Source organism: Lissotriton helveticus, chromosome 5_1, assembly GCF_964261635.1.
Source record: "Lissotriton helveticus chromosome 5_1, aLisHel1.1, whole genome shotgun sequence".
In the NCBI taxonomy this organism is placed as follows: Eukaryota; Metazoa; Chordata; class Amphibia; order Caudata; family Salamandridae; genus Lissotriton; species Lissotriton helveticus.
Window position 1 is genome coordinate 1,344,504,055 of NC_136065.1, and position 22,897 is coordinate 1,344,526,951.

Consider the following 22,897-nt stretch of genomic DNA (forward strand, 5'->3'; position numbering starts at 1 on the left):
CTGCACAGTAAACAGTTACCAACAGAGCACCACGAACATATTCCCCGCTAAGTGTGAAAACCCCGTGGCAAACAAAACCCCCCACATAGACGGACCCAAGCCCCCCAACGGCGCCCCCCCAGCAGGATGCCAGCCCCAAAACGGCTCTCACCTTAAGTCCGTGACGTCCTGGGCGGCATCCAACATCGAGGGCAGTGAAGACAAAAGAGACTGCTCAGGGGCGTGTAGGAGACCTAAATACCTTGTCCCCCCACGCCCCCCAATAAATACCGATGACGTCATGGCCCGGGCAGCGGCCTCCGGCCACTGGACCCCAGAGGGCTGGTGCGCCGGTTCTCCTGTGGCACTAAGGTGCCCGCCCTCTTATGAGGGTCACCTGCGGCTCCGTGTCGGGCGGCCTGCAGAATGTTAAAAAAAAAAGCACTATGATGCAGCCAGCTCTGTCGTTGTTGGAACACTTATGTTTTATTTCTGTGGGAACAGAGGGTAGGGTGAAGGCAACACAGAAGCAGCGAGGGTGATATGTGTCTTAAAAGAGCTCTGGCTGGGGGCTAGGCTATCACACCGAAGCAAGATGGCCGCGGACTGATGAGCTCCGTCACTTCATGGAGCTAACGCTTTCTTCTTTAGCCCTTCTCATGCCCAACGTTTCCTGAATTGGTCACCTGTTCCCCTACTCCCTTGTATGCTTGCAAGCAAGTGGGAACCTTTGGAGACCCTTCTTTCTGTCCTGCTGCCGCAGCAAAATGTTCTGCCATAAGTGAGCAGCCGACATTTTCTCGGCGCGCTGCTTGTGTTATTGCTCTTCATGCTCAAGATTTCTTTCAACAGATTGGGTGAGCTGACAATTTTCTGCATGGAATTCTTTCTTTGTTCCTAGATGATTGAAGCTTTATTTTTCTTAGCAGCCCTGAATACTTTATGATATGCCTGCTACATGATGTACTCTTTTTCCAAATAATTTCAACAGTTGGGGCGGACTGTGCTGGTTTCAAGCTGCCCTAAGACTTTGGCCCCTGTTGCAGATTATGCTATATAGTCGACAACTTCATTTATGGGCATTGTGATTCAGATGTGACACAAAATTCCATGAGACTGAAGGCAAGGTTTCATACTTTGCATGCTTTTATGCGCTGACACCATTGGTTTCTTGGCTTTGAGGGTCTTGTTTTTCATTTCAATTATTGGATTCAAATTTCCTGCTAACAAAGCGCTACTACAAGAGACAAACATTACACAACTTGAAGCCTCTAGACTCCGTAGATGCTGGCGAGGGCAGGTGTTCAGCACCAATTTCTCCACTCAAGCAAGAGGATCGTTGATATGGGTCAGGGCCGGAACCCCTTTTGTAGAAGAGGAGTTAAAGACAGACCCGGATGGCAGATATGTCCCTGTGAAAGGTCAACTAGATGGACAGTCTATCCTTATAGGATCCATATATGCACCAAATATAGAACAGCCGGCCTTCCTATGCCACCTTACATGTACGCTTGCGCCCTGGGCTGATATCTCATGGCTGCTGGGAGGGAACTTCAACTCAGTGCTTGACTCTGTTTTAGACCACTCCTTTTCCCCATTGACACACACTTCAGCCTCCTCCAACGTGCTGGCCCTGCTTGACTGACTTGCACATTGCTCTCTGGCAAATATTTGGCACGACTGAAACCCTGACGCCTGCGTATATTCTTTGTACTCCCATGTACACGGCCTACATGTGCAGCTTGACCGGATTGTAGGTTCTCCCTTGCTACTGCCACTTGTTAAGACTATCGACTACTAGCGTTGTACACATTCTGACCACAATCGCAACTATTGCAGCTAAGCTGAGAGGCTGGCCTACCTGTGGTTCCTACTTGGCGTCCCCATACGGAGACGCTGGAGGACCCCGCATTTCGCTCCTCACTAGAAACAGCTGCAATACAATACTTTGAAGGCAACGTTGGCTCCACACACAGCACATCTTCAGAGTGGGAAGCCTTCAAGGTGGTCATCAGGGGGCACAGCATGGGGTTGGACTGGAATATGTTCAAGCAACTCACCTGGGAAATAGGTGTAATAGAACAGGATCTTTTATCCTGTGAAACTCAAATGGCATCGGACATATTAGCCTGTTAGAACATCTGCGATGCCTTAATTACAAAGCACATTCGGCACACACACATGCACTATCAGAAAGGCCTGGTAGGCTGTTGGTTTGGCTGTTGCGCCAGGATTAGCCTAGACACCCCATACACACTATACACTCTGCAGGTGGCCCCACAGTGTACGCCCAACACGAAATTCGAGCAGAGGTGACGAAACATTACACAGCCCTCTACAAGGCCACCACCCCATTAAACCGAGACAGAGCAAAAGCATTTTTATCCGCAATACAATTACCCACTATCACGCCAGAACAAAGTGAGATGCTGTGTGCCCTGATTGAACAGGAAGAGATCAGAGAGGTCATAGCAGAACTAGCAACAAGAAAACCCCCTGGCCCAGATGGGCTCCTGTCTGAGTTCTATAAGGCGAACACTACAACGATGGCACCGCGCTTTCAGGTGGTCTATGCTACAGCAATAGACAAATCCACCCTCTCACAAACACTGAACCAAGCGAGACTGGTCTCTCTACCCAAGCCGGATAGAGACCCTATGGAGCTGGGCTTGTATAGACCTTTCAGCTCTATTAAACCCCTCTTATAAAATGTTGGTGAAACTGTTAGCAGATCGGCTGGCGCCATTAGTTAAATCGCTCATACATGAGGACCAGAACGGGTTCGTCCCAATATGAAGCAGCTCTTTGAACCTTCAACGGTTCTTCAGGGTCACTAAATACGCACCGGATCAATGACCCGTGAGGGAGGCCTGATTTTAGACCTAGAGAAGGCATTCACCACCCTTGAGTGGGACTTCCTCTTTGTGGTGCTGCCACTATACGGGTTCGGGGAGACTTTCATTAGGATGGTCTGGTGCCTTTATGAAAATCCAATAATGAGGGTACAGATAGGTCCGTATATATCTGCTTTAGTCAAAGTACGAAGGGGCACCAGCCAGTTATGTCCGTTATCCCCGTTGCTGTTCTCACTCACTGTGGAGCTGTAGGTGATGATGTTTCGGGTGAAGGGCGTGGACTGGGAAATCCCTTTGGGAGATAATACGCACATCGTCTCACTATATGCAGATGACCTCCTCCTATATCTGAAAGATAGGACTTCAATCCCAGGGGAGGTAGAACACATTCTAGAGGAATTTGTTGCCATGTCTGGGCTAGTCGATAAAGTTCTGCCTTTATCAATTTGATGATGCATCTCCCAATCCACATTATGTACTCAACGGCACAAACATTGAGTGGCAAACGCAAACCTTCTGGTACTTGGGGATCTGGGTATATCAGCGCCCAGAGGACTTACTTGAGGGCAATCTAGGAAGGGCAATAGCCTCTATTCGCTCGCAAGTTGCATTCTGGAGAACTCTTCCCCTAACAACTATGGGCTGCATGACTTTAATGAAAATAATAGTCCTTTCATGACTATTATATTATTTTGCTAATCTTCCCAGAGATCCTCCACCAGCCCTTTTCAAAACCTTGGAAGGGATGGCAAGAGAACACATTTGAGGGACCTCCCGCAACAGAGTAGCTCTCCGGAAGCTTTACCTACCAACAGACTAATGGGGGCTTGCATTGCCTAACCTAGAGCAATACTACTTAGCCGCCCACCTGCAGTGATGGCTCTTGGAGCAGTATTTGGCAGACACGGCAACGGGTCTCCCGGCCCTGACCCACCAAGCCCTTAGTTCCCTATTTCACCCGTGCAGCAAACAGAAACCACCGCCACAACTATTACTAAATGTAGCATGTAGATGCTACTGCAGAAGCTTACTCCTGATGCGTAGTGTTAAGCCATATGCCCCCACACACCCGTTAACAACCCGAGAGATACGATACCTAATGGAAAGTGGAATACAGGATGTGGGAGACCTGTACCATGAAGGAAAGCTAATGTCCTTTGCCTCACTTCCAGATAACTCCAGGGTAGCACCAGGGCAATTCCTCATACACTGAACAATCATAGCGGCACTACATAAATACTGGGGGAACATGACAAAGGAACCCCCAACACACTTAACAGTCCAATACTTGACCTTGGGGGCCATGATTCCTAAACGTAATATTGCACAGTTGTGGGGATCCCAGCGGCCTCCTACTATTGAGTGTTGGATGGACGACATGGATTGGTGTATATTCAGGGAAAAAACTGTATATTTGGCTCGGGGTCGTCCCCGAAAATGGCATAACATCTGGGGCCCATGGAACCGATATAGAGGAGACATATCTGTACCACCTGAGACAGTTGTTCTTGATCTCCCGCTTTCCCCCTAACCCTGACTTAATATTGTCTTTGATGCTTCCCTTTCTTCCTTTTCCCCCCATCCATACGTTCTTCATTGTGTTGATTATTGTTATGATGGTCCGCCCTTGTACAGTCTAACTGCTTTGTGTAACTTATTGATACCTTGCTGTTCTTATTTCAATAAAAAGAAATATAAAAAAAAAACAGTCCAATACTTGCATATAATGTGCCAGGGTAGGCGTCTTATCAAGCTGTTTACCGCCTCTCTCAGGTTTCACATAGCGACACCGTTGCTCTCTCTATAGGCACGATGAAAGGGGGACCTGCAGCGCCCTTTTACAGACAACAAATGGAGCAGGGTACTGGAAGGACCAACTAAAGTTCCGCGAAACATGCGATTCTGCCTCATACAATATTTTTTCACCCAGAGGGCATATCTCACCCCAGCGAAAATTAACATACTCTGTGATGGTACAGATGCTGCCTGTCCAGGCAGCCGATGCAGACCTATTGCACATGTTATGGGGCTGCCTGAGATTAGGAGAGTATTGGGAGTGGGAAGTGTCCATGCTGAGTTGCTGCACAGATCGAATATTACCCCTGAACTGGGAGACCTGCATTCTACATCTCCACACAATCACCAACCTGAGAGTCACCTCTCGGCTCATGGCTCTAGGGCTGGTTGTCACAAAGAGACTGATCATAAAAAGATGGCGCTCATCTGAGCCCATGGCTGCGCTTGCATGGGAGCGCTCCCTGCAGGTGTGGGCCAAGGCAGAAAACGTAGCGCTATGCAGGGAAGACACATTGGGCCTACGTAAAATCCTGATTGCAGAATGTTGGGATGCAATCCTACAGGGACTCCTGGAAAAGAACGATACCCCAGAGCTTGAAGCAGAACCAACATCAAACAGAAAGTAACATGGGGCCCCATGCACACTTAGAAATGGCCTTACACATACATGACACTTATACGTTGCACCCATGAAGGAAACCACGAAATGTGCAACAAGTAGAGCCGGCATGCCACACAAAGAACACGCGCCAGCTCCAGTAAACATTACAACTCAGCGACTATTACATTTGTTGCTTGGAGGTGTCCAGCTCCCAGGTAATCTCAGTTACCCCGATCTTTGCCCCACACCCCCACTATCCTTGCCTCTGAAAAGCAACGTATGTACAACTCATCAAAAGGCAAACCTCACTTCGGCGATCAGCGACAAGTTATGGGTCGCTCCTCACCTGTTGTAGACCCGCGTTCCTATCTGCCACGTGTAATGGTGGAGATGTTGAGATTGAAACTCAATATCCTGCATTATGTGTTGGTAACAATTATTCCTTGAGATGTGATGTATTTTACTACATATGCTTGTTTAGCAATTGAAATTATGATAATTTCAATCAAAACATATTAAAAAAATAAATGGATTCAAATTTCCTATTCAGACGCAGTGATTTAAAAGTGAAACTATGAGTTGTTCAGTGGATCCTCCGGGAGCCTTCTGTTCCTCTGCTTCCTTGCACGTTCGCAAGCCGGTGGGAACTACCAAAAACACTTGCTTTCCAACCTGTTGATATTAAGGTGTATTCTAGTCACATGTAGAAGTCCACACATTTCCTTAGCGCATCATTTGCATATCTGAAGTTTATTCTTCATAACCTTAACGGATTTTACTCACCAGTTCTACTCCCATATTGCCGCTAAACCATCTTGTTATTTTATATGTTATGTTATACGTGATTTATAACGTGCACAATTACTTACAAATGTCCTGGCTCTGAGAGGGCTACAGGCAGGGAGCAGAAAACAGTTAAGTGGTCTGATTAAAAAGATGCGTTTTGAGTAATTTCCTAAAGATGCGGAAGTCCTGAGTGTGGCGCAGCAGTACCGGAAGATTATTCCAGAGGATGGCAACCTTAACTGAAAGTGACTGACCCCCCATCCTGGAGCGGCGGAATCGGGGAGTAATCATCAGACGATGAGAAGCAGAGCATAAGGAGCGGTGGGGGATGTAAGAGGCCACAAGCTTCTTGATATAGGAGGGGCCTGAGCCATGCAAGGCTCTGTGGGCCGGAGAGAGGGCCTTAAATTGCACCCGCTGGGCCACAGGAAGCCAGTGGAGCTTGCGCAGATGAAACCTTGCACTAGATCGCTTGGAGATATTAAAAAGGAGTCTGGCCGCCGCGTTCTGGATTAATTGAAATTTATTCATCAGGTAGCCAGGGATACCGATGAATAATTCGGTAGAATAATCCAGGCAGGACAAGATAAGAGACCGAGCCACCATCTCCCGAGCCGGTTGCGGTAACATGGGAAAAAACCTGCTCAGTGACTTGAGTGTACCAAAACAGACACCCGTCAGTCTCTTAATGTGATCAGATAACCGGAGATCTTCCCCGAACCAAACTCCCAAGTTCTTGACAGGGCCACCCTCAGACAGTGGACGGGGGAAGTCCAGAGGCCACAAAGATTCTGAAAAGAGCAGGGGAAAGTGCCCGAACAGCAGTATCTCTGACTTCCCCCTCATTACACTTGAGTTTATCCTGCGCCACCCATGTGAACACGGCTGCAAGGCATTTCTGCACAGCCCCCGTATTTAAATCAGAGCCATTCCAAGTAAATAAAAGCTGGGTGTCGTCAGCATAAGCCATGATTTTGGCACCCAGCTCTTCGGCCAGGAAAATCAACGGAGTCAAATAGATGTTGAAAAGCAAAGGGCTCAGGGTCGAGCCCTGAGGAACTCCCGTTGAAACTTCCCTGACCGAGGACGAAAAAGGGGGCATCCACACCTGTGGGGAACGGGCAGCCAAAAAGGAGTCAAGCCAGGCCAGAACTGCACCGGAGATGCCAATGGAAGAGAGGCGGGCAAGAAGAGGCTGGTGAGGTACCGTGCCAAAGGCGGCAGAGAGGTCCAATAAAATCAGAACCGCCCTGCCGCCCCATCCAAGCACTCCTTGATAGCCTCTGCCATCTCAACCAAGATGGCAGGTCTGTCTCTGTGCTATATGATGTTCTAAAGCCCGACTGGGAAGGGTGAAGCGCCCCAGAAGTTTCCACAAAGGTCTCCAATTGGCGGAATACCACCTTTTCGCATACTTTGGCCAATGCCGGCAGTAAGGAAATAGGACGATAGTTCGCAGGAAGCATCTTCTTCTGGCACTAAACCTAAGAGAGCCAAAAATGATCCTCCATGCCGATCCAGTCATCTCATAATCTTGTTTTAGATACTTCTTTGGATGAGGTACATCCCCTTAAACCTTTCATGAATACTACCAATGAAAAATTGCAACAAATTGAGGATCGTTAGATTATTATGGAAGGCAAAATGTTTGATATGGAGCTACCTGAAGGTCACCTGCAGGACATGGCTACCAAAATACCCATGTTAGAACAAGAAATTCAAAAACTTAAATTATATACTGAAGATCTTGACAACTGCAATAGAAGGAATAATCTTCGCCTTATGGTTTACCTGTAAACATCGAGGGTCCTGACCTTCTTGAAGAAATTTCTACCTGATCTTCTATACCTTCAGTCTTCTTCCCCTCTAAATATTCAGCGGGTACAGCATCTGGGCCGTCCTTAGCCTCACTCTACTAGAACCTGTGGCATCATAATGCTCTTTTTGGAATTCACCGTGTTTTGAAAACCGCCAGGGAAAAAAGTCATCTTGTATGATATGGTCACAACATCTTAATTTCTCAAGATATTTCCACTGCAACCGATGCCAGACATAAAGAATTCTGAGCCCTTCATCCTCAACTGAGACATCTGAACATTCGTTATGGCATCTTACATCCTTGTCTATGTAAAATTACCAACGAGTGAGTCTCCCGGTCTTTAAAAAATCCGATCAAATTAAAAATGTTCCTATAAAGTATTACAAAGCAACCTATGGATACAAATGTGCAATGCCCTTAAACTGCTAGTTATGCATGGCCTCTCTCTCTTTTTCTTTTACCTGTTCTATGTTCTATAATCTGATTTATATGGCTTTATTATTTTTATCTTCTTTTATTTCTATCTCCGTTTTTAGGGCTCGCTGCAAAAAGCGCGCGAAAGCGCGCTCTCGCAGAGAGAACTATAGCTGTCGGCTCAGCCGACAACGAGTGGAAAGTGGAGACAAGACCTGGCCACGCGCAGCTCTTTGTCATAGGATAACGTTGCATGCGTGAACTTCTGCTGTTTTCAGCATGGCAGAAAGAATCGGATCGAGTTGCGCGCCTCGTGAACAGTTCCTTTGGAATGCAGGGGGAGTCTGCAGAGGGGCGCGCGGCGCTGATAAACAGGCTGGTTCTTTGTGTGAGCATTCCATGAGAATGCATGTTCTTGCCTTCTCTTTCTCTCGTTGCTTTTCCTTTCCGTAGTGTTTCAACATTTGCTACCGGCATTTAGAGTGCTCTATATGCACACCAGTTTACATTTTTTTTAAAAAGTGATTTTTTTCCCCTTTTCACGCATGGGAAACCTAAGTGATTCGCTTTTATTTTCACAACACTGGCACCTCACTTTAGGTTGCACCACAGCGCTTGTTCAGATATTGTTCATTTCCTCTGTGTTGGATGGGAATTTATTGCAGCTAAAATAACCAGCCGTTTCCTATTTTTTGTGGGGCTGTGTGTTTTTGCAGCAGCCCGGCTGGGCACTGACGCAAACGAAATCCTGAAAAACAATGCAGTCTTTCAAGCTGTTCAGACAGAAAACTCAAGAAAACACGGTGACTCAAAGGCCCTGCGGTGCTTGAGCAGAGGCGATTATTAATATTATGATTGGGCGTTAATGGGCGCAGCTTGTCAGTCTGTAACCCATTTAATTATGTTGCAAAAACAATGTTAGCTGCTAGACGAGCACCTCGGTGCAGCATACTTAACAGCATTAAACCAGGCAGAAGCCAACCGTTGTGGCACTGTATCCGACAGCCCAGGATTTATATTTAAAGTGCAACAATAACGCAGACAGTACCACCGGGCGGCAGATCCAGCCACAGTGCCACACCGTCAACCACTCTTCACGGGAATCACCCGCCTTTACGTCCACATTATTACCTGTGAGTGTGGGCTCAAGTTCAGAAGCGCCCTCACTCATTCAATAATAACCCCCCCACAACAAAATACTCCCTACCGCACTCGCTAAGGTCTTTATCTAATGACTGTTACAAATAGACCGACATTGCCGACCTCGGAATGATGGGGAGTTCGTTCAGTCTGCCATGCCGGGGGTCGAACTTTAGGATCGCATTACTAGTCAGCGGTGAGCGTTCAACTCTGAGAGCCTCCCTCCCGCGCTTGGCGGAGCTGCAGGGTGTGCAGAGTGGCTGACGGGCACTGCAGGGGTGCCGGGGCACCGAGTTCCTGGTATTAGTGTACAACGGCAGGAGGAAGCAAGCCTGTGTCTGCCAGATAGCCCTCAGGAAACACATTGGCGGAAATGTTGCCAGAGGGGTGGCCGAGACCAATGTACCATGGATGGGGACGGGGGGAACGTACAGGCTGGGGTCAGTGGCCCCGGGGTGGTCAGGGCCCATGTGCCATGCATGGGGCTACAGGCTGGGTGGGGTCAGTGGCCCCGGGGTGGTCGGGGTGCATGTGCCATGGATGGGGGCTACAGGCTGGGGTGAGTATCCCCTGGGGTGGCCGAGGCCGAGCTGCCACGGGTGTAGGGATGTAGGGTTAGCACGGCTGCAGGCGGCGGTAACCTCGGCAGACGTCGGAGAGGGAATCTCTGCTGCCCTGGCGCAGGCGCAGTGAAGGGACTCTGCTGCTCATGTGCAGGGTTGTACCTGCCCCGGACTCTGCAGCGCCAGTGCAGGTGCACTCAGGGCCGGTCCTAGGTCTTCTGAGGCCCCGGGCGAAAGGGGAGCACCACCACAGCATCACTCAGCGCCACAACAGCATCACACAGCGCCACCACTCAGCACCACCACAGCTAGCACCACCACAGCATCACTCAGCACCACCACTGCCACACTCTGGAACACTACAGCATCACTCTGGAACACTACAGCATCACTCTGGAACACCACAGCATCACTATGCGCTACCACAGCATCATTATGCGCCACCACAGCATCACTCAGGGCCTCCACAGCATCACTCACGACCTCCACATCATCACTCACGGCCTCCACAGCATCACTCACGGCCTCCACTGCATCACTCACGGCCTCCACTGCATCACTCAGGGCCACCACAGCATCACTCAGGGCCACCACTTCACTCAGGGCCACCACAGCATCACTATGCGCTACCACAGCATCACTGAACGCCACACATGTTTTTTTTTTATTTATTTGCGAAATAAGGAAGTTTCCATTAAAATCCAATACATATATAGAAGAATATAAAATATAAAATTCTTAATATGCAATAAATTAGTCGGCATTATGCAAGGATAATAACATACAATCATGGTTCATAAATACTTCAAACGATCATTTTAAAAAACATAGATCACCATTGGTCCTACTAAATTCTATGATCATAAGACTCAGATTTTGCGTTCCTCCATCTCTTCAATGGTGCCCAAATATTCCTACCGAATTCCTGTGTCTTTCTTCCCTTAAATTCATATAAGCATGCTTCTAGATTATGAATACCCAGCAACCTAGAAAGCCACATCTGAAACGTGTGAGCATTGGTATCCTTCCACCCAGCAGATATTAAGATTCGTAGTACTGCTACAGCGATGAATAGCAGCGCTTGGGTGTCCCTTCCACCCTTAAATTTGGCATCCGTCCCTGTAAGGACCAAGGTGGGGGATAGATCGATGTTATGACCTAGCAGCCCCCCCCCAGAAACAGCATTATCTCACTGCGGATTAGGGCCAGATTAGGACAATAATAGAACATGTGCAATAAATCTGCTGGACCTGTGTTACATTTAGGGCACTTATCATCTTCTCTTAGCCCCCACCCATTCAATTTCGCCGGTGTATAGTAGAGGTTGAACACGGACTTATAATGTTGGGCCCTCAAATTTGACGCTCGAAATACTTTCTTGCTTAGGAGTAGGGAGAGGTCTATGTCAACGTCAGGATCCCCCAACTTCTGTACCCATGCAGCCTCAGTTTTCTCCAGATCATCTGGGAGACCCGACAGCAAAAAATTATGCCTATCTTCTTTCCCCCTCTTTTTAAATGATCAACCATTTGACTATCTGGTGGCAACACTATCTTTGGTCTATATGCTGATATAGTTTGAACAACTTGCCAATATAGGAGCCAGTGACTGTCGGGAATCCCATATCTCTGCTGTATTTCGCCCAAACTGAGGATGTCGTCACCCGTCATGATGTCGCCCAGGCACCTTACCCCATGCTCCCTCCATACAGCGCCGTTCACGTTCTGACCTAGGTGAGGGAATAAACTCGATTTCCACAAATTAGTATTAGCATTTATTTTAGGGATCTTCAAGATTTTGCTAATAGCCTTCCAGGTTCCCCAACCCCCTTCAATGATCTTATACCTTGCCTTCCTATAATACCTCCGATCCACCTCACACTGCAATAATCCATGAGCCTTTCTACCAATCAGTAGCTCATAAATGGAAGGGGGTTCCTGGCTCTCATTTTGGCCTTCCAGTGGTAGGGGATCGGATTGAATCAGTATGTTCATTTGAGTGAGGAGGCAAGCCAGATGGTAAAATCTAAGGTTCGGTAGAGCCAGGCCTCCCCTATCCCATGATAATGATAGATAATTAATAGAGCGTCTAATTTTGCCATACTGCCACACAAACCTGGCGAATATGGATTTGATTTTCCTAATCACCGTTTCCCCTAAGAGCAGAGGAATAGCCCTAAACAAATATAATAATTTGGGGAACATGGTCATTTTTAAAACGTTCACCCTGCCTATCAAGGATGGATGTAACACGTCAATTCTTCTTAGCTCAGTTTCGATTGAATCCATCAGGGGGAGATAGTTCTCTACGACCATCTTCTCAACAGATGAGTTAATTTTGACCCCGAGATATACAGCTGAGTCTACATACCTATGATCGCTCTTCATGACATTTTTTGTACAGATAATCTGGGTTTTCCCCTCATTCAGCCGATACCCGGATCGAAGGCCAAATTCATTAGCCAGTTGTATCAGTACAGGCATTGCTTTATGAGGGTCCGGAGTTGTTATCGCCAGATCATCTGAGTAGGCTAGCAGTTTTGTCGTAAAACCATTAAACACAACTGGGCTAATTTGACGGGAGGCCAAAATTCTCCATATGAAAGGATCTATATACAAAGAAAACAGGATCGGGGAGCAGGGGCAGCCCTGACGCGTCCCCCTCTTGATTACTATTTTATCAGATCGTTGCCCCACAACCAAAACCCGAGCCACCGGATTAAGGTACATAGCTTTAATTGCCCTCAAGAAGTTGCTGCCAAAGCCTCTACCTGCCAAAATACCCCAGAGAAAGTCCTAGACCACACGGTCAAAGGTTTTCTCCGCATTGAGGAGGATCATGGCCATCTCCCCCCCCCCCCGTGGCACCATGGGCATCGAAAAGCGCTATTGCCCGTCTAGTATGATCTGTGGTACCTCTCCCGGGCACGAACCCATGCTGCCACGGGGAAACGAGATGGCCAATGATCCCCCCCAACCAACTCGCCCAGACCTTGGAATATAGCTTTGTGTCCGCATTAATTAACGATATGGGGCGATGGGACCCTGGCAGTTCTTTGGGTTTCCCCTTCTTATGAAAAATAACGATATTGGTCTCTTTCCACAACTTTGGTATTATCCCAGAGTACAAGATTCCGTTAAATAGATCGAGTAAGATTGGGGCAATCTGTTTCTCTAGACATTTATATACCTCGAGGGGGATCCCATCGGGATCTGCAGCCTTGCCCGCAGCTAACTCCTGTAGGGCCTTTGTTATCTCCAGCATTTCTAAATCTTTTTCCAATTCTTCTCTACCCTGTGCATCTATTCCAGGACCGCCATCCATATAACCCGGGCTCAGCTCACACGTCAGACCCTCCTCATCGTATAATTTTTGATAAAAGTTATGAAATACCCTTAATGTCTCTTTAGGTTCCGTATACTCCTTATCCTCTTCCTCTATACAGGAAATTAGATTTTTAGTCCTCTCTTGCCTTATCTGCAAAGCCAGTGCCCTACCTGCCTGTTGCCCTATTTCATAGCGTCTTGCCTTAGATGCCTGATACCCGCTAGCTTCCTTCTGTGTAACTGTTTTTTGAAGGTTAGCTTTAATGTTGGTTATTCTTTTTAGGCTCTCCTGTCCATCCCGTCCTTGACCAATTTCCTTAATATGCTGTTCTTCAGCCACCACTAGCCCATCCATAAACTTCTCAATCTCTCTCTTGTCCTCTCCCCTAAGCCTAGCTGAACAGCTGATTGTTTCTCCCCTCAGAGAGGCTTTGAAAGCCTCCCACACACCATTCCTGGACGTGCTGTAACGATTGGCATCATAAAACTCACCCGCCCATATTCTAAGATGTTCTACAAATCTGGTATCTAATAATAGTTTCCTCTCAAAATACCAGGTGGTTTGTTTCCTCTCAATATTAGGTATTTCACATAGCAACATCAGAGGATTATGATCTGAGATTGACTTAGGGAGTTTCTTCATGCGAACCTTATTCATCTCTGAGGAGGATATCAAAAAATAGTCGAGCCTAGAGTACTTCGCATTAGGGCAGGAGAAGTAGGTGTAGCCTGGGTCAAAAGGTTCCTTGTCCCCCCAAACATCTTTAAGCCCATGGGAATTCATGAGGGAGTCTAGAGCGCGAAACACTCTCAATTTCCGCCCGAGTAGCCAGCTAGGTTATTCCAATCTACCAATATATTTAGATCCCCACAAACTATTATGGGCATTGGCCAGTTGGCCAGTTCTCCCTCCAAAAAGTCGAAGACTTCTGCGTCATCCTGATTAGACCCGTAGATAACACAGAGAGTATATCCTATAACAAGTTCCACTATCGCCCATCTACCTGCTCTATCAGCTTTGTGTCGTTTAGCCCCCCCTACATAGGGTTTAGCTAAAATGGCCACCCCCCTGACAGTTGATCTTTGGGATGAACAAGCCAGGATTTCAAACCCCATCAATTTCATCATATTTCTTTTCGCCCAGGGGAGGTGAGTCTCCTGTAGGCCACCCATATTTGCTGTACAGATTTTAATGCTTGCCATACTTTTGTACTATGTCTTCCTGACAAACCTGAATTATAGTTATTATAGTTACATTCTGCAACGAGCCCCTGAGGCTGATAGTTTTAACTTTGAAACTCCTTATCTCCTCTTTTTTTGCTTTTTTTCCCACCCACCCAACCTCCCTCCCCCTTTGCCCCCCACCCTTCTCCCCTACCCCTGTGACCCCCCACACCCCCCACAATCCCCTAGCCCACCCCCCTCCCCCGACACCCCTGCACCCTTACTCGTGGGGCGCTCAGACCAGGTCTGTGCGTGTGACGGTTACAGTGAGAACAGTGAAGCCCTTATACAACAATCCTTATACCAATCCTATCACCCCTTACGACCTTCTAAATTGCCATACCCCGTGATCCCATGACCCTTAAATTGTACTTCAATTATGTTTCAATAATGCTTCAGCGGCCGGCCGGCCGGACATATAAACTCAGAGTTATATACTCTACTTCCCATAAGAGTCCAGATACTCGTTGGCTTTAATTTCGTAGGAAAAATAAATAGTTCTCCCTTCATTGATAATTTTTAGTTGGGCCGGGTTAATCAAGTAGGCCTGCATTTTCTTCTCCTGGAACGGATTAATCAGTTGCCTGAGTCTCCTGCGTTTCTCCGCTGTTGCGCGGCAGAAGTCCGGGCGGACAAAGAAAGAGACCCCATCCATATTCCTCTTGGCATCCGGCCTTGCCTTCTCCGCGATTGCCTGCATCAGCACGAAATTACCCAGGAAGATTAAGATTGCCCTGGGTTTGTCACCATCCTTTGTACCTTTTTTGATATTAAACGGGAAGCGATGCGCTCGCTGAATTTCTGCGGCCAAATCCCATCTTGAGAGCTCAGGGAATGACTGCTCAAATAGTTTGATAACATAGGCTCTGACATCAGTCCCTTCCACTCCCTCCGGTACCCGAAGAATTATTTTGTCTGAGCTGGTTCTCAATGTCCTCCAGTTTCCACTGGATGTCTGCTACTTGTGAGCTTTGGACTTCAACTTTGCTGGTTGCGGCAGCTGCTTCCGCCTCCGTAGAAACCACTCTATCTTCAAGGTTAGTAACCTGATCTCCCAGGTTAATGCAGGCCTTAGACAACTTCCTAACAACCCCCTGCATTTTCCTAACAGCAGCTCGAGACTTACGGCTGTCCTGCCGGGCTTCCTCCCTATGAGCCAAATTTCTTTGTGAATAGTTTCCAGGAGTTTCCAGGAGTGACATCTGGGCCGCCGCCCCCCCCCCCCGGGCTCCCCTGCAGGGGTATTGCCGAAGAGTGGTCCCAACTTAGCTCGCACTGAGGATGTTCACGGCCTTTTGGCCCCATTTGTGATTTCACTGCCGTTACTGGAGAATCCGGCTCGTGGTCGCTTTCCGAGTCCAGGTCTGATACCAAATTAGAGCTATGATCCTTATCATCATCATCCTCTGACCACTCGCCTCCCTCCGATACTGAGAAAAAGCTTTTGCTCGGGTCTTTTTCGTTCTCTTTACCCTTATCGGCCTCAGGGCGAGCTGCCAGGTCAACCTGGTCCTGCCCCTACCCCTGACATGCTTTTAACAGTTCGCCAGATTGCTGCCCACCTTGATCTTCTGTTTTGCGTTCGACTTCATCCTTGCCAGCTAAACTCCCTTGACTGATGCAGCCCTTTATCAGATCGCCGTATTCCTGCCCATCTTGATCTGCTACTTGACTAGTGCAGCCCTTAAATCCGGCATTGGTATCCCCTAGTTCGCATTCGTGCTGTCTGTTGTTCTTATCAGTCCCAATTTCCGATCTACCTGGGTCGTTAGGCTTCACTGCATCACCACTTTCTACTTTCCCATGTTCTACCTCGCTCTGGGACGCGGGTGGATCGGCCAATTCAAACAGAGTTGCAGTGATTACATCATCCATTACCTCTGAGTCCGCTTCACCTCCCTCTCCCACTGATGAGATGTTTTGTGGCCCCTTCTCTCTGCCAGCCTTGGTAAAAATGTCTGCAATCAGGGCTGTAGCAGTGGCCTACCTCGTTCTCGCCGCAATCTGCTTCCTTACCAGAGGGGTCTGCATTTTTCCATCCGTGTCCGGCAGCGCTGTCTCCAATCCAGTCTTCTTTTTCTTCTCCGCGGTGGATTTGACTCCCGTATTCACTTTAGGAGCCATAGCCCTTAGTTTTCTCTCTGCACGGAACCTCCTTCTGATGCACTCTCCTTCGCGTCCTGCCGGCTCCACCAACTCCGCTTCAATCACCGCTCTGTTCCGCAGAGTTTCGCCTGCTCCCCGCCTCTTCCCCCTCCGATGCCGAGCGTGAGCACACACAGCGAGGACAGACCGAGTCAGCTCCCGGAGCAGTCGCAGCGCCGAACCGCGGCAGGTGAGCGGATACAGCATCCGTTTAGTTTTCTCCGTCTTCCCGCAGTCTTTATTTTAATTCAGCCGTTTGTCCATCGTGGCATGATTAGGGTAACCTTCGGGGTAAAAGTAGAGCTTCGCAGGGGATATTTCGTGAGCTCCACTGTTCTGCTGCTTTCGGCCACAGCTAGGCGGCCGCCATCTCGCCCCCTACAAAACATGTTGCATTACAAATGCTATAGGTGTCACATTTGCAAAAGTTATAACTATTGGCATTGTAAATGACAGAGCTATTAATTTAGCTATTTTCAAAACCAACACATAAATACAAATATTGTCATTTACAAGACCAATAGCTCAAACTTTCCTAATGCAAGACCTATTGCATTGCAAATGCTTGTTATTCTTGCTTTTGGGTGCTAACATGCCTGGTACTCATTTTCCTTCCTTTTTACTTCAGATCTGGCTTTATGTCCTTCATCGATTCTTTTCCTATTCTAATTCTTCTTTTTCCTTTCTTCTTCTATTCTTTATCATATTCTACCTTTCTTGCTTCTCCTCCTTCCTACTTTCTCTGCAATTGTATGCATGTTAATTTGTTTCTCTTTGTTTTCTTGGCAGTATCTTCATGTTATTCCATTGTTGATGTGTGGTGTCCTTTTGTTTTCTTCATTGTTTTTGCTGTTTGTCATCACCGTTCCTGTACCCTTGTCTCTACCCAACAACATGTTTAATGTTGTCTCGTGGAACGTTCATGGTCTGGGTCATCCTGTCAAACTTCAAAAAGTACTTTCACATTTATTGAAACTTAATTGTCACATTGCTTTTTTACAAGAAATTCATTGTAATGATGCTGAATCGCTCAAGCTTAAGCGTCACTGAGTGAGTCAAGTTGTCATTTCTCCTGCTGTCAAACGTAAGGGTGGTGTAGGTATTTGGTGTAATAAATTGTTAAATATCCAAGTTGTAAGTATTAAATGTGACTCGAATGGATGATGGGTATTGCTTAATGCCACTATGTCTAAAAAACAAATCACTTTTTTATATATTTATGGCCTTGTTAAATCTGTTCCTGGCTTTTGGCAAAATTTTGAATTAAAACTATCTTCTATCATTAATCCCAATATCATTTTTGCTGATGACTTCAATGATTGGTTAGACCCATTTTCTGATAGGAAATCTAAATGTAAATAGAAACCTGACAAATCACAAAAAGAATTCCGATTGGCTATCCCCTCTCATCCATTCAATGATCTATGGAAAACTTGTAATGCTGATACATATGAATTAAAAAAAATTCTAATGTTCACCATACTATGTCTAGAATTGATTATATTTTAGTCTCTAAATCTTTACTAATTTCTATCCAATCATCAGCAATTGTCTGTATTTTCATTTCTGACCACGCCCCTTTTTTATCTTCTCTTGATTTATCTCTTAATATTACCAAACATGCTCATTGGAGATTTAATAACTCATTATCCGATCAAAATTGTATCTGGGAAGCTACCTCTTTTGTTAAAGATTTTTTTTTATTTAATCAATCTATAGACACTTTCATTCATAATCATTAGGACTTCACTATTCACTATTGCTTATACTGCCAAAAGAAAAAAAAATTCCCAATACTACTCTACTCTAATACACATTAAGACTCTTGAACATACTTAAGTTGCTTCTAAATCCCCTTCTCATCTACTGGATTTTATCAAAGCTAAATCAACCCTGAATGAACTGGCTACTGTTAATGCAATTGACATCCTCCTCAAAATTAAATCTAAATATCATGATGGTCAAAATAAAGCTGGTAAAATGTTGGGCAATTATCTAAAAGTTAAATCGGAAAAGAAAAATATTGGACCTTTTTTATATGACCATACAAAAACTATTTTACACTTTGACTCTGCTATTGTTAAAATATTTCAATCCTATTATGAATCATTATACATGGAAGATACTCATCCTTCTGAATATAATATCCAAACATTTTTTTGCGGTCTTCCTAATCCTCCCTCTATACCGGACATCCTGGCTACTCTTGAAAAAGACATAACTCTCCAGGAGATTTTGGATGCTATTACATTTTTAAAGAAAGCCAAAACTACTGGCGCGGATGGTTTTACAATTTACATTTTTCATCTTTTTTTGCTCTTAATTTACTGGAACTTTTTACCTTTTTTTATTGAAATCTAAACCTCAATGCTCTTTTTTAGATGCTCTTTTTGTTATCACCCCTAAACCTGAGAAAGATCATACTCTCTGTAAAAATGATCGCCCAATTTCATTAATTAACTATGACTGTAAAATATTTGCAAAGTTCTTGCTTCTAGACTAGAAGATGTTATTCTCCTTCTTATTAAACTTGATCAGTCTGGTTTAATTAAAGGTAGACTTGCCTCTGATAATGGTAGGATGTTCTCTAATATTCTTACATTGGGGAGAAAATATCCCTCTCCTCTCACCGCTTTATCTCTTGATGCTGAAAAAGCATTTGATCGTATAAATTGGCAATTTATGTTTAAAACTCTTAATTGGTTTTATTTTGGCCCTAAATGTATTTCTTTTATCAATCTGTTAGATTCTGAACCACATCCTTGTATTTCTGTCAATTGATGCCTTTCCCCTTAGTTCAACATACATAGAGGCACTAGACAGTGTTGTCCCCTTTCTCCTCTATTATGTCTTCTCTGTTTAGAACCTTTTCTTGAATGTATTCGTTGTAATCCTTCCATAGAAGGTTTTCAACACAACTCCCTCAAAACCAAACTCTCAGCTTATGCGGACGATGTGTTGGTTTATCTAGCTAATCCCCTGACATCCTTACCTCCCTTTTTGCAGGTGATTGATTTATATTCTTAAATATCTGGTTATATATAGATATATATCATATAAAGTTCTCTAAAACTGAGATCTTACCATTAAATTCCTTATGCTATCAGTTTATGTTTTATGATACCAATTTTATGTGGTGTCCTTCCAAGAATAAATACTTGGGTGTCTGGTTCTCATTCACTATTTCCCATACTTTTACTCACAATTGTAATGCTTTAAAACAAAAATTCCAGAAACTATTTTCAACTTGGTCCCCTCTTCACGATCCTGGTTGGCTAGATTGGATACTATTAAAATGAAGATTGTACCTCATGCCCTTTTTCTACTTTCTATTTTACCCTTAAAAATTCCCAATTATTACTTTATCTAAATTAATTCCCTTTGAAACAAATTTCTCTGGAATAATAAAAATGATGATATTGACTTAGCTAAATTAACTAAACCTAAAAATGAAGGTGAAGTTTCCCAAATTTTAAGCCATACTGCTTTTTTAATTCGACAAATTTATGCTTGGACCAGAGAATATCACAACTTCCCTATACTTAGCTGGATCAACTTTGAACGTTCTTTATTGCATGAGTTTTATTTTCAGGATGTTATTGTTATGACTAACTACTTTTATTTCTAAAAACCCTATTTTAAAAAATTACCAACATTTAATGCATTCGCTGTTTACCCATGGCTCTGATTTTTATCAAGCTTTTCTTGCCTCCACTATTTGGTATTATAAATGTATTACGTTTCGTCATAAGTCATTCTATTTTAAACATTGGAAAGCAAAGTGTATCCTATATGTTCATCAATTAATCTCCCAAAATTATGTTCTCCCTTTTACTACATTACAAGAACTCTATAATTTACCCAGCTCTTCCTTACCCCAATATTCCCAACTATCACAAGTACTGCAATTGTTTTTTACTAACTCATAGCTTTCCTCCTGAATCTACTCCGTTTATTCCCTTGACACCTCTATATAATATTGCTTATGATTTTATTCCTAAAGCATCCCTCATAGATAAGCTTGTATCTGCACCTATTTCTGGCAGACTCAAATCCTCTATTGAACTGGCATGGGAGCAAGACCTTCCGGTGTTCCTATGTGTTCAACAATGGGATAAATTATGGGATAAAATGTTCATGACCTCCAAAGCTGCCAATATTACTCAATCTTTATTTTTGGGTATGATAGAGCCGTTTTTACACCTACTTTTTAAAATAAAATTAACTCTACCACTTCTCCTTTTATGTTGGTACTGTTGTCCCTCCAATGGTACGCTACTTCATTTAATATACTAATGTCCTAATGTTTTTAATTTTTGGAAAGCAATTTGGTCTAAATGTTTAACGATTTTCACTGTAACATTCCACTATCAATCCAAAATGTTTTTCTCCGAACTATGTTGGATTATTCTTATGAAAGTACAAGTGAGTAATTGAATGCACACCATTGTCGTACTCCGCCATTGTTAAATGATAGTCCAATCTTTTTCTGGTGCGTGCAGCCTGGGTAAGTGCCTTGCCCCAATGACACACCTATGAAACTCCAAATAAGAAAGAACACAGTTCTGCCCTTGTCCCAGACGCACAGTTTGTTTAAAAAAATGTATCCACCCTAACTCCGTTTTCATTACTTAAGTTAATTCATTAATATCCAATGTATTCCATATTAACCATGATGTATTTGTTGTACTTTGCTACGCCAGAGGCACTTCTGGCTGAGTTTCCGTCAGTCTCCCCAGATGCCTCTCTTGCACTTCTGGCCACGCTTAAGTCCGGGTCGCCACTCGATCCCTGCCCGGCCAAATTTCTGGCCAGGATGGCGCCGCTAATGAACCCCTTGGTGAATCCTCTTTTGAATTTATCTTTGGGAGAGGGTCGGCTCCCTCTGTCCTGGAAAAGGGCGATGGTGATCCCCCTCCTCAAAAAGCCAGGATTGGATCCCGGGGTTCTGGCCAATTACCGCCCTATCTCTCTTCTGCCGGCTCTCGTGAAGCTTACGGAGAAGCACGTTCATGGCGTGCTCTCGGGTTTCCTCGAGTCTAACGACCTGCTGCATCCCTCGCAATCCGGCTTTCGGCCCAACCTGAGTACAGAGACGGCACTCCTTGAGGTGTCAGAGATCATCCGCGAGACCCTGGATGCAGGGGGGAAGGCTGTGTTGGTCATGTTGGACTTGTCGGCGGCCTTCGACACCGTCCCCCACGAGGCTCTTCTCAACAGGCTTTACGACATCGGTCTGAGGGGGACGGTGCTCAAATGGTTTACATCGTTTCTGGAGGGCCGTCGACAAACGGTCTGGGCCTCCTCGAGCTCCGCTGAGATGCCGCCACTGGGAGTCGGGGTCCCACAGGGCTCGGTGTTGAGCCCGACCCTTTTTAACATCTTTATGACCCCTCTGGCGGCACTCGCGGAGACTTCGGGGGCCCGGATCGTGTCCTATGCGGACGACACGCAGCTTCTCTTCACCTGCGGGAAAGACCACCCATTTGATGGGGAGAGCATCCAGCGCTGTCTGAAGAAGGTCTTTGACTGGCTTCAACAGAATGGGCTAAAGGCCAATTCTAGCAAATCTGAGGTCCTGCTATTTGGGTGTGCTTCGGAACCGGAATGGCGTGACTGGTGGCCGGCCGATATGTGCCCCCCCCCCCCGCCCAGCCATCTGTGGTTGTCAAAAATCTGGGTGTAAAGGTCGATACTGACCTCTCGTTCAGACCGCACATTCTTGGTCTGACGGGCACCTGTTTTGGAATCCTCAAGATGCTCCGGAAGTTCCTACCCCTGCTTTCAGAGGAGCATAGGAAGATCATTGTCCAAGCTCTAATAGGATCTAGACTGGACTATGCGAATGCTCTGTACTTAGGACTTCCGGAGTATCTGATCCAAAGGCTGCAGGTGGCGCAGAACTCTGCGGCTCGCGCCATATACGGCCTTCATAGGCGGGCAAGAACATCTGGGGTGCTTCAGTCACTTCACTGGCTCCCTATCCGAAAGCGGATAATGTTTAAAACGCTCACGCTGGTGCATAAGGCACTTTCTGGCTCCGGAGCCAAATATCTGCAGCGCAGACTGGCCTTTTATCGTCCGGCTCGCTCCTTGCGGTCGGAATTTTTGTGCATGGCCGTGGTGCCTCGTGTGAGGAAGGCGCGTATCGGGGGTCGTTCCTTCAGCTTTAAGGCCCCCCAGCTGTGGAATTCCCTCCCCTTTGCTTTACGCAGCATTCCCAGCTTGCTCCTGTTCAGGAAAAACCT